Raw genomic sequence first — 12,616 nt, forward strand, 5'->3', positions numbered from 1 at the left:
CCTTTCCAACCCTCTGATCCCAAGTTGAAAGACTGTTCAATTGTCTGAGTTTTGCAAATAAAATACATTCAAGTAGATCTATTGTCAGTCTCAAGTTACTGGGCCATTTACCATGGGACATCCCCTGGACAAGCAACAAGGAGAACGGAAGGTAGCGGTAAGCCCAAAAATAACCAGCAGCTCTTTCGGGGGTTAGTGCTGCATAAAATATACAATGCATTGCTTCCTTCTTCACCTTAGTGTTTCAATTTAAATGTAATTGCATAATTTGGTTATATACTGCTGGACTTTTCTTTTTTTTTTCTTTACCCTGCAAGGTAATGGCATAAGGTGCTAATATTGATCGCATACTATCACATTATGGTAAACTTACCTTAAAACAAAGAAAGCCCTCCCACACCCAGAAGTCAGCGCAGCGGGCGCTCTCATTTTTACTCATCTTGCTTCCGGGTTCACGGGCTCTGTGACTGGCTGGAGCCATGATGAAGCCACTCCCGTGCATGCTCGCGGGAGCCACCGCTCATGGCACAGAGTTCTAAAGGAACAGCACAGCCGTCGCCATTCCTTCAGAGCGCATGCGCCAGTGATGTCACTGGCTCCATATAATGTAAATATCTCCTAAACTGTACATGTTTAGGAGATATTTACTGTACCTATATGTAAGCCTTATTATAGACTTACCTATATGTAAAAGGCAGTAGAGGAAGTTTACTTCCACTTTGATGGTGGAGTCCTCCTTCTGAATACCATATACTGTATATGTGGTGTCCTGTAATCCAAATATACAGCTTCTATATCTTTCAAACAAATAACGATATCAAAATTTAAAATTGCAGCATATTAGTGATATTGACACCCCCTCAAAAATTGATAACAATTTGCAATATATAAGTGATGGTAACACCCTCTCAGGAAATAAAATAACTCTAATTACAATAGGGGGTGTCATCATCACTAATATACTACAATTTTATATTTTGAAAATTTGACCTGTAGTTTTGTTTGCTGTTTTTTTGTTAAGGTTATCTGAAAGATGGGTTTCAAATGTTTTGACAGGGCTGCAGTTTCAGTGCTTGCCATAGGCGCCATTTTCACTAGATACGCCTCTGCCAAATCCCCATATTTTTTGATAATGTTTTTTTGAAAATGTCTAGGTGTTTTAATAAAGCCATGCTGGAGGTAAATGTTAGTTTTGCATGTGTGCGCTGTAATATTTTTGTTCCACCTGAGAAGTAGGGCCGAAAGAGCTTTGGTCCTACTTCTCTTTTAAAGTAGAAAACACGTTTTGTGTTTGTTTTTTGTGTTTTTTTTTCTCTATAGGTTGCACAGAAAATAAAATAATTTTGTAAGATAATATTCCCAATCTAGCTTGTCCCTTAAAAAACAATGCATGTCCTTCTTTGTTAGTCCAAAAGGGATATGCAGGTATGAGAGCAGAAGTGGTTAACAGATTATAACTCTCTCAGCAATAAATCGATTGATAACGCAATCCCTTGTTATTATGCAGTTTTAGTGGTTACAGCAGGGGAATTTCCCACTGAGGGCTTTAGACAAGAATAGTTATGTGCTTACTGGTCTTCTATTAATATCTGACTGCACAAGGAAATCCTCAATGCAAAAATCCTAAGTAGACAAAATGAAGTCTTGCTGTATGTGTATTTACATATTTGAGTATGGCTAGGTTCACACATGACTGGTTCAGGTATTGCGGCCACGTCGGATATGTGTAAACCGACTCCATTGAAAGCCAGGCCAGTTCACATGTTATGCAAATCAGATTAAGCACTTACTTTTACTTACCTGATCCTTCACTCCCAAGCAGACAGCACTCCCCCATGGAACTGCAGTGGACTGTTCCTCAAGGTCCTCCTGTCCACCGCAGATCTTTGATGACGGCATCAGTGGGGCTCAACTAAAGTGCAAGGGAGATTATTCGTTTTCCTGGAGTATGCTTTTGGAGGCAAAAAATTATTTTTCCATTATAAAATAAAAACCACACAGACTCTAACACTTGGCAGGGCCTAGCGGGGACCGCAGAGGAGCCGGGAGGACGGATGGATCGGGCAGAGGGATGGCCGGAGGGCAGAGGGATGGCTGGAGCGAGCACCAGGGGGATGGAGCAGAGGCAGAACAAGAGGGGGCGGGGCCCACCAGCGGGGCGTTCACCTGGATAGAAGGGTGGCGCGAGCTGTCGGGAGAGTCGCACAGTGAAGGGCAGGTCCAGTTCACATCGCCGGTCTGCAACGGCTGAGAGGAGTCTGGTGGCCTCAGGGGTTCCTTCATCCAGGGGGCTAGCAGCCTCCCCCGTCTGGGAGGGGGACGAACGGTCCGAAGGAGAAGACGGAGGAAGAGGAGGAACCGGTGCCACTGAGGGAGAGCAGCGGGTCGGCTGCGGGAAGAGTTCCTGGTCAGCCTGGTGAGTCAAACAATTCCATTACTCTGTCTACTGCATTGCATAATTTGTTGGGGGGGTACAGTTGGGGGCTGGGGTGCCGGTGGCAGCGCCAGTGGTAGTCCAGCCACAGGTGGGGTGGAAGAATGGCATGGCAGGGTGGCGTGACCGGAAGCGGAAGAGGGCGGACGCGAATCCGAGGAGCTCCGCCGAGGCCTCCTGAAAATCTGTGGCCATCCGCGCCCGGCGAGCTTCCCAGCAGTTCCCCACCGTCCATCGGGGTTACCGCCAGTGTGGGGCACAGTCCGGTGCCCGTATCGGACTCCACAGCCACCGCAAACGCCGGACTCCGGGCCGTGGTTGGCCGCCATCTTGGGGCCTACTAGGTCCGGAAGCCTAACGCCGGCCCGCGGCGTTCCACGGACCCCCGCTACTTCCGAGGGTCAGCCGAGGACCCCCCTCGCAGCGGAGCCCCGAGAGCCACCTATCTGGGAGCGGAGGAACCAGTGGACGAGCCCAGAAACCACAAGACAGGTGAGGAGCACGGCGGCCATATTGGTACACCTCAGGCCCACTCTCCTCCAGGCCTGTGCGGACTCTCCCTCTCCCCTACCAACCTGCTACAGCCAAGCTGCCCTAGTCATCGCCTCAGTTTTTTCGGGGGGGGCCGGGAGTGCGCCAACCTCTGGACTGCCGGCTGGAAAAAAGTGGGGGGGTGTGCTGGCAGTACAATGATGGTGCCTGCCAGTATGGGGGAAGCGTGCTGGTTTAAGCACGAATGCTCGGGTTGTGGGGGAGCCCACATACTTGCCCGGTGTTTCAAAAAGGGCAAGCGCGCCGGAGACGCTGCTCACAAGAGGGAAGACGCCGGTGATGCTGGAAAGGATGCTGCCTTTCCTAAGTAAGTATCCGGATGGAGAGGCAGCTCGCTTGTTGACGTCGGGGTTTCGGGATGGTTTCAGGATTCCGTGCGCTGTAGCGGTACCGCTGCCGGTGACTGGAAATTTGAAATCTGCGTTACAGCACCCGGGGGTGGTGGACGAGAAGTTGGGCAAGGAAGTGGCTTTGGGGCACATGGGGGGCATTCGTGGAAAAACCTTTGAGGGACTTGGTGGTTTCGCCATTGGGAGTCGTCTCCAAAAAGGAGGCGGCCAAGTTCCACCTGATACATCACCTTTCATTCCCAAAAGGGGGTTCAGTGAATGACTTAATCGACCCGGAGGCGTGCACGGTATTGTACACTTCGTTTGATTCGGTGGTGTGCTGGGTTAGGCGCTATGGGCCGGGGGCACTTATGGCTAAAGCTGATATTGAATCGGCTTTCAGGCTGCTTCTGGTGCACCCGGACAGCTTTTGGCTGCTGGGGTGTCATTGACGGGATCAGTTCTACGTGGATAAGTGCCTGCCCATGGGGTGCTCGATTTCCTGCGCCTTCTTTGAGGCTTTTAGCTCTTTCCTGGAATGGGTGGTGAGGGATGTTTCGGGCCTGGAGTCGGTCATCCCCTATTTGGATGACTTTCTCTGCATGGGCCCACCTGCCTCCGCTGTGTGTGCGATTCTTCTGTCCACGTTGCAGCACATCACAGGCAGGTTTGGGGTCCCGTTGGCAGCGGACAAAACGGATGGTCCGACATCTGAGTTGAGTTTCCCGGGGATTGTGATCGATTCCATGGCTTTGGAGTGCAGGTTGCCTGTGGACAAATTGGAGGCTTTGCAACGGGACATTAGGGAGATTCAGGGGCGGCAAAAGATTCAGTTGAGAACTCTACAGTCGCTGCTGAGCAAGCTGAATTTTGCCTACTGGATCATTCCCATGGGGAGGGTTTTCTGCTGACGGCTGTCGCCGGCCACTGTGGGAGTGCAGGTTCCCATTCATTTCATTCAGGTGCGTCAGGAAGCACAGGGAGGACCTGCGCCTGTGGCACGACTTTCTGTCCACCTACAACGGTAGGGCCATGTGGATGTCCGGCCCCGTGAGCAACTTCGATGTGGAGTTGGTAACCGACGCTGCGGGATCCACGGGATACGGAGCTTTCTTTCGGGGCCGATGGAGTGCAGAGCCTTGGCCGCAGTCCTGGCGGATGGCTGGGGTCCTGGGTAATTTGGTTTTGCTCGAGCTTTTCCCCGTGGTCCTGGCATTGGAGCTGTGGGGGGAGGAGTGCAAAAATTTGAAGCTGCGGATCAACTGCGACAATATGGGGGTGGTACAGGTGGTCAACCGCTTGTCGGCCTCCTCTCCGCCAGTCGTACAGTTGTTGCGGCAGTTGGCGTTTAGGTGCTTGCAGTTAAAATTTTTTGTTTATGCTGTCCATATTCCTGGGGTGGAGAACTCATTGGCGGACTCTCTATCTCGTTTTCAATGGGACACGTTCAGGGAGTTGGCGCTGAACGCGGAGGCGGTCGGAGTGCCTTGCACGGCCTGGATGTGAGAGCTGCCATTGGCATCATCGCGGGATGGGTCCGGCGGTCACTGAGTGGGTCCACATGGTCGGCCTAATCGAAGGTATGGTTGGAATGGTCGGGAATGGTGCTGGAGACAGGGGTCTGTGATCGGGGACCCAATGGGAGATTGCTGATGCTCTACTTCGTGACCAGGAACATGGAAGGATGAGTGTCCACCGCTTCGCTGGATAGGAAGATGGCGGGTTTGACGTTTTTGTGTAAGTTGAGGACTGGACGAAGGACTTTTGGGTTAGGCAGGCGTTAAAAGGGTATCGGAGGCAATTCAAACGGCAGGATACTAGGCGACCAGTTACGTTCGCGAACCTGCAGGCGATTTATGCGTGGCTGGGCGCAGTGTGTCCTTCAGGATACGAAGCATTGCTTTTTACGGCTGCTTTCTCATTTTTATGGGGTGTTTCGGATTGGGGAACTGGTGAGCCCCTCGAAGTATGTGGCAGGTGGTTTGTTGGAGGAGGATGTGATGTTGATGGAGGAACGGGTGGGTCTGCGTTTGCGGAGATCAAAAACGGACCAACAGGGCAGGGGAACTGTCATTTCGTTGTTTGCGCTACCGGGATTGGGGGTTTGCCCGGTGGCGGCAGTGCGGAATTTCCAGGCTGTACGTGGGAGGGGAGCAGGTCCTTTCCTGCGACATGAGGACGGGTTGTTCCTGTCAAAATTTAAATTTGTAGGCGTTGTTTGTCGAAGGTGGGGTTAGTATGCGCGGAGTACGCCTCACACTCCTTCTGTATTGGGGTGGCCACGTGGCCGCCAAGTGCGGGTTGGACGAGGCGGTGGTTCGCAGAATTGGGAGATAGGAATCTCGTTGATTCCGGACATACGTGCGACCACAGTTGGCGTGGGAGTGACGTTTAAAAAAAAAACAGATGATGTGGGAAATTGGGCTGATGGGTTCAGTTGTGGTTTGTTTTGTCATTTTCAGATGGAGGTCCGCCTCGCCTCTATGTGTTTGAGGTCTCGGTTCCCGGACACGATTCGGATCTGGTTGGATATTGTGGCCAGGACGGTTTGGAGGTGGACGAGGTCTACAGTCAGCATCCACAAGACGAGGATTAGGGTCAATAAGGTAATAGGACGGTTTGTGGTGCAGAACGGGGGAATAGTGCTCCACAGTTGGATTGGTTATTTTGGGGATTATGTTGGGTCACCGTCAGAGATCACCAGACTGGGGTCATGTTATTATATGTTTAATGTTAATTGGTTGTATATATATATATATATATATATATATATATATATATATATATATATATATATATATATATATATATATATATATATATATATATATAATTTATTTATTTTTTTGGTTGGAGTAATTTATTGTTTATTGTGTAATAAAGGCTGTTATGGCCATTATACTCCAAAGAAGGTGTGGTGTCATAATTTACGTAAAAGTGGGAAGGAGGTGTTGAGGGGTATAATGGGTAACAGCAGATTGGAGAGGATCCCTTTAGTCTACACTGGTCATGCACAGGAGATTGCCTCCCTTGTTCAGTGACATAGGCAGCTGAAGAGCTATGAATTTACCTTCTTTTTATAGCTACAGTTTTACCTAATGTATTCAGTTTGGGGGCAGAGTCTCTTAAAAGCCCCATACACACTCAGATCAGAATTTCTGCTGATTTTTGTCTTCAGATTTACCAAAACCATGTAGTGCAAGGGCCTGTCTGATTGTATACAAATTGAAACGCCTAAGGTTTGACCTCATATTATATGGTTTTGGTAAATCTGAAGACAAAGATCAGCAGAAAATCTGATAGTGTGTATGAGGGCTTTAGAATACATGAAAATGAACAGTAAGGCACTGAAATCCATGTAAAATGTATATAATCAAATGAGTATGCAGAGTGGAACAGTTGTAATTGGTTTTCCAATACAGAACCAATCTTTCAGTATTTCATATTGTTCGGACAGAATGACTAGCAAATTAAAAAGTATGTAAACCCAACATTCCCTATTCCTGATATGTGCCTGCTGTACCATGTACTTGAAAATGTTTCCTGTCCTCTTTGTATTCCTTCCTTTGTGTGAAATCTATGGTGATCCTGCTTGTCCCCCTGCTTTCCTATTAAAAACTGACCACACCAAGCAGAACACACCATGGTCAATTCTCAAGCTATGCACTGTGCAGGGAACTCAGTGTAATTTCCTCCAATGATCAGACTTTCCCTGACAACCCCCGGCCCCCACACAGCCTTTCACTGGAAGATCAGTGTGCTGCTGTTTCTCCTTCTCCAGCTATCTGAGCTCCTTATGCAGCTGAATGTCATCACTTATAAGAGAGGAAAAAGGGTATTTATAATGTTTTTTTTTTTTTTTATCTATACACATATGTTTTTCCTTTGATTTCTATTTTAAACTGAATGGGTTGTTTACAGTGCCTTGAAAAAGTATTCATACCTCTTGACATTTTCCACATTTTGTCATGTTACAATCAAAAATGTAAATGTATTTTATTGGGATTTTATGTGATAGACCAACACAAAGTGGCACATCATTGTGAAGTGGAAACAAAATTATGAATGGTTGTCAATATTTTTTTTTTTTACAAATAAATATCTGAAAAGAGTGGCTTGCATTTGTATTCAGCCCCCTCTGATACCCCTAACTAAAATCTATTGGAACCAACTGCGTCAGAAGTCACCCAATTAGTAAATAGAGTCCACCTGTGTGCAACTGAATCGCAGTATAAATATAGCTGTTCTGTGAAGCCCTCTGAGGTTTGTTTGAGAACCTTAGTGAACAAATAGTAGCATGAAGGCCAAGAAACACACCAGACAGGTCAGGGATAAAGTTGTGGAGAAGTTTAAAGCAGTATTAGGTTAAAAAAAATATCCCAAGCTTTGAACATCTCACGGAGCACTGTTCAATCCATCATCTGAAAATGGAAAGAGTATGGCACAACTTCGAACCTACCAAGACATGGCCTTCCACCTAAACTGACAGGCCGGGCAAAGAAAACATTAATCAGAGAAGCAGAAAAGAGGCCCATGGTAACTCTGGAGGAGCTGCAGAGATCCACAGTTCAGGTGGTAGAATCTATCCACAGGACAACTATTAGCCGTACACTGCAGAAATCTAGCCTTTATGGAAGAGTGACAAGAAGAAAGCCATTGTAGAAAGAAAGTCATAAGAAGTATGATTTGCAGTTTGTAAGAAGCCACGTGAAAGAAAGTGCTCTGATCAGATGAGACCAAAATTGAACTTTTTGACCTAAAAACAAAACGCTATGTTTGGCGGAAAACTAACACTTCATAATCACCCTGAACACACCATCCCCACTGTGAAACATGGTGGTGGCAAATTTTTATCCCTATTGTGGGGTCACCAGTATGGTATTTGTAAATTGAAAGCATATCCCCTCTCAAGCGTCTCTTCTCCAGAGAGAATAAGTTCAGTGCTCACAACCTTTCCTCATAACTAATGTCCTCCAGACCCTTTATTAGCTTTGTTGCCCTTCTTTGTACTCGCTCCATTTCCAGTGCATCCTTCCTGAGGACTGGTGCCCAGAACTGGACAGCATACTCCAGGTGCGACCGGACCAGAGTCTTGTAGATGGGGGGAGAATTATGGCTTTATCCCCGGAGTTAATCCCTTGTTTAATGCATGGCAATATTCTGTTTGTTTTGTTAGCAACAGCTTGGAATTGCATGTCATTGCTGAGCCTATCTACTAGGACCCCCAGGTCCTTTTCCATCTTAGATTCCCCCAGAGGTTCTCCCCGCAGTGTATAGATTGCGGGGGTAGGTCCTGCCTCTGCTAATCAGAAGACTGCTATCCCAGCTGATTCAGACTCTCTGCCAGCAGGTTTGAATGTGTCTAAGGACAAGACTGCAAATGCTGGTGGTGGAAGAAAAACTTATGCTGGTGTTGCTGCCACAGGTTCTGGGAAGGGGAAGCAAGCAGGGAAGGAGCATGGGAACATCTTCCTCCATGTTTAAAAGGAGGAATGTTGTCCAGTTAAAATGGGAAGGCGATGGAATCCCCCCACATAGGAGGACAGTGGTGGATAAAATCCTGCAGTTGGGGTTTAGGCCTGCAGATATCTTCGCCCTGATCAGTCCGGCAGGTTCCTACGAGTATGATTTGTCCTTTATCCGTCCGAAGTCTTTGGACATATTTTGGGAGAAGTATGAACACGTGTGTAGGGGCCTGCCGGACTGGAAAGGGCTCATCCCCAAGCTTATATCACGCCAGCCCCTCATTAAAATGGTAACAATTATTTTCCGTAATGAATCCATACCACAAGGGGATTTAACTGTATGGTTGAGGAGGTATGGGGACGTCCTGAGCCCCCTAAAAAAGATTTTGGACGATCGGGGAATATGGACAGGGGGATGGTCTGTGCATCTAAAATTAAAGGTCATTGACAATGTTGTCCAGCATCTGCCATCCTCAGCTTTCCTCGGGAGGGACAGGCTGACCGTCTTTTATCCGGGCCAGCCAAAGCTCTGCAACAAGTGTGGAGATAAAGGGCATCTTGCATCCTCCTGTCCAGTGATGAAGTGCTCTGTGTCAGGGTATAGGACATTTGGCAAAGGACTGTAATATTATAAGATGTAATCTGTGCAATGCAGCGGGACATCCTTACAGTCAATCAGTGGCGGCCCGCCCATAGGGGGCGCCCGGGCGCCGCCCCCCCTCCCCCTAGGTGTAAAAAAAAAAAAAAAGTAAAAAAAATAAAAAATAAAAAAATAACGGGCCCTTTAAGACATTTAAAAAAAAAAAAAATGTCATTTAACAATTTAACATAGTGTACTGTGGCGCCGGTCACAGTGCACTATGAGAAGCGCCACGTCGATGCAATCACAAGATTGCATCCATGGCGCTTCATTTGCGGGTTAAAAACCCGCCTTGCGGCACACTGCAGAACGCCGACTAGCTTCCGCCCGTAAAATCACTGTGATTCTACGGGCGGGAGCATTGTCATTCTTAGACAGGCAGGTCACTTCCGGCTTTCGGCTGCTTCACGAAACCCGGAAGTGACGTCGGCAGCTCCGTTCCTCAGCCCGAGCGGAGCTGCAAGACAGTGAGGCAGGAGGTGAGTCACCGCATAAAGGCTTTCTAGTTTCTACTTTGTTGAGAATGTTCATGCATTTAGCTGAATGAATGGAAAAAAAGCTTTCACAGCCAGAAAGGTTTCCCCAGGCTAGGCGACTTTTGCCGTGGCCAATCAGAGAATGAGCTCTGAAGGGGGAACTCCACGCCAAATTTCTGAAAAAAAATTTGACGTGGGTTCCCCCTCCGAGAGCATACCAGGCCCTTAGGTCTGGTATGGATTCCAAGGGGAACCCCCTACGCCGGAAAAAACGGCGTGGGGGTCCCCCCCAGATCCACACCAGACCCTTATCCGAGCACGCTACCCGGCAGGCCAGGAAAGGGGGTGGGGATGAGCGGGCAGCCCCCCCTCCTGAGCCGTACCAGGCCGCGTGCCCTCAACATGGGGGGGTGCCTTGGGGGAGGGGGGCGTGCGGCCCCCCCACCCCAAAGCACCTTGTCCCCATGTTGATGAGGACAAGGGCCTCTTCCCGACAACCCTGGCCGTTGGTTGTCGGGGTCTGCGGGCGGGGGGCTTATCGGAATCCGGGAGCCCCCTTTAATAAGGGGGCTCCGGATACCGGCCCCCCACCCTATGTGAATGAGTATGGGGTACAATGTACCCCTACCCATTCACCTGTGAAAAAAAAGTACAAAAAAAACACAACACAGGGTTAAAATATTTTATTGCACAGCTCCGGGGGTCTTCCGTCTTCGGGGGTCTTCTCGCCGGACTCCTCCGCTATCTTCTTGTAGCTCTTTTGCTAGCGGAGGAGCCCGGCTTGTCCCCCTCTTCGGTTCTTCTGCCGGGCCACTGCGCCTTCTTATAGCTCTTTTACAGGCGGTGGCCCGGTCTTCTGTCGCCGCCGCCGCCCGTTCTTCTTCTTCTTCTTCTTCTTCTTCTCCAGGAGATGTTGACTCGACGATCTCTCCGACCGGAATGCCAGGGACGCGCTGCGCTGCCACTTATATAGGGACAATGGGGTGTGTCACATGGGTTGATGTCACATGGGTTGGTCTCATGGGTTGATGTCACATGGTGACCCCGCCCCCTTACGATGTCACAGTCCCGGAGGATGCTGGGACTGTCGCCATGTGACATCAACCCATGTGACCAACCCATGTGACATCAACCCATGTGACACCGCCCCATTGTCCCTATATAAGTGGCAGCGCAGCGCATCCCTGGCATTCCGGCCGGAGAGAGCGTCGAGTCAACATCTCCTGGAGAAGAAGAAGAAGAAGAAGAAGAACGGGCGTCGGCGGCGGCGACAGAAGACCGGGCCACCGCCTGTAAAAGAGCTATAAGAAGGCGCGGTGGCCCGGCAGAAGAACCGAAGAGGGGGACAAGACCCCCGAAGTCGGAAGAAGAGGCCGGCGGCGAGGAAGAAAGCCGGGCTCCTCCGCTAGCAAAAGAGCTACAAGAAGATAGCGGAGGAGTCCGGCGAGAAGACCCCCGAAGACGGAAGACCCCCGGAGCTGTGCAATAAAATATTTTAACCCTGTGTTGTGTTCTTTTTTGTACTTTTTTTCACAGGTGAATGGGTAGGGGTACATTGTACCCCATACTCATTCACATAGGGTGGGGGGCTGGTATCCGGGGCCCCCTTATTAAAGGGGGCTCCCGGATTCCGATAAGCCCCCCGCCCGCAGACCCTGACAACCAACGGCCAGGGTTGTCGGGAAGAGGCCCTTGTCCTCATCAACATGGGGACAAGGTGCTTTGGGGTGGGGGGGCCGCACGCCCCCCCTCCCCCAAGGCACCCCCCCATGTTGAGGGCACGCGGCCCGGTACGGCTCAGTAGGGGGGGGGGGCGCCCGCTCGTCCCCACCCCCTTTCCTGGCCGGCCGGGTAGCATGCTCGGATAAGGGTCTGGTGTGGACCTAAGGGCCTGGTATGCTCTCGGAGGGGGGAACCCACGCCAATTTTTTTTTCAGATTACACAAGGGGCATGGTTTATGAGAAGTGGGAGGGGCCAAAATGATGGGCGGGGTCATGATGGGCGGGGTCTGGCGCCCCCCCATCCAAAAACTTCACCAGCCGCCACTGCAGTTAATGCACAACAAGCCAGAGCTTATGAGAGAGTTCTTCTGTCTGGACATGGAGGATTCTCAGAGCTCAGCAGCTGGAGAGCCTGTGAGTTCATCAGTGTCTGTGCCAATACCCAATGTGTCTGTGTCTCCCCAGTCTGTGGTGCCCCAGTCTGTGCCAATACCCAATGTGTCTGTGTCTCCCCAGTCTGTAGGTAAGGTTTCAGTTGCTGAAAATGTGTCCAATCCTTCTGTGTCTATGTCTTCTAAAATTGCAGAGGCAGCAAAAGGTGCTGAGGCAGGTGCATCAAGTGCGGTGCCAGACCCCCTCCCCCAACGCTGCAGGGTCTCTGTTACGGGTCATGGGGTGCAGAGGAGTGGGGAGGATGGTGAAGAGGCTGGCCTGGTGGTAGATAAGGGAAGGGAGAGTGGGGGGGAGGGGGTGAAGGGGGGGATAGGTGTGGGGAGGCTGTTGACTCCGTTTTGTCCAAGGATGATATGGAGTGGTTGGAGGATAAAAGGAAGAGGGGCAAAAGGAAGGCAAAAAAAGAGGTACAGTTACCTTAAGTCCTAAGGTTTTGCATTTATAAAATAAGTTTAAGGTCCTGTTAGATGATAATGATGAGTGGGACTCATTCAGTTCAGCATCCTCTATGGATGATGAGTGCCAGGGTGCAACGAAGTGCGCTG

Source organism: Lithobates pipiens, unplaced genomic scaffold (genome assembly GCF_037356315.1).
Source record: "Lithobates pipiens isolate NorthernLeopardFrog02 unplaced genomic scaffold, aLitPip1_a1.2 Scaffold_13, whole genome shotgun sequence".
NCBI lineage: Eukaryota > Metazoa > Chordata > Amphibia > Anura > Ranidae > Lithobates > Lithobates pipiens.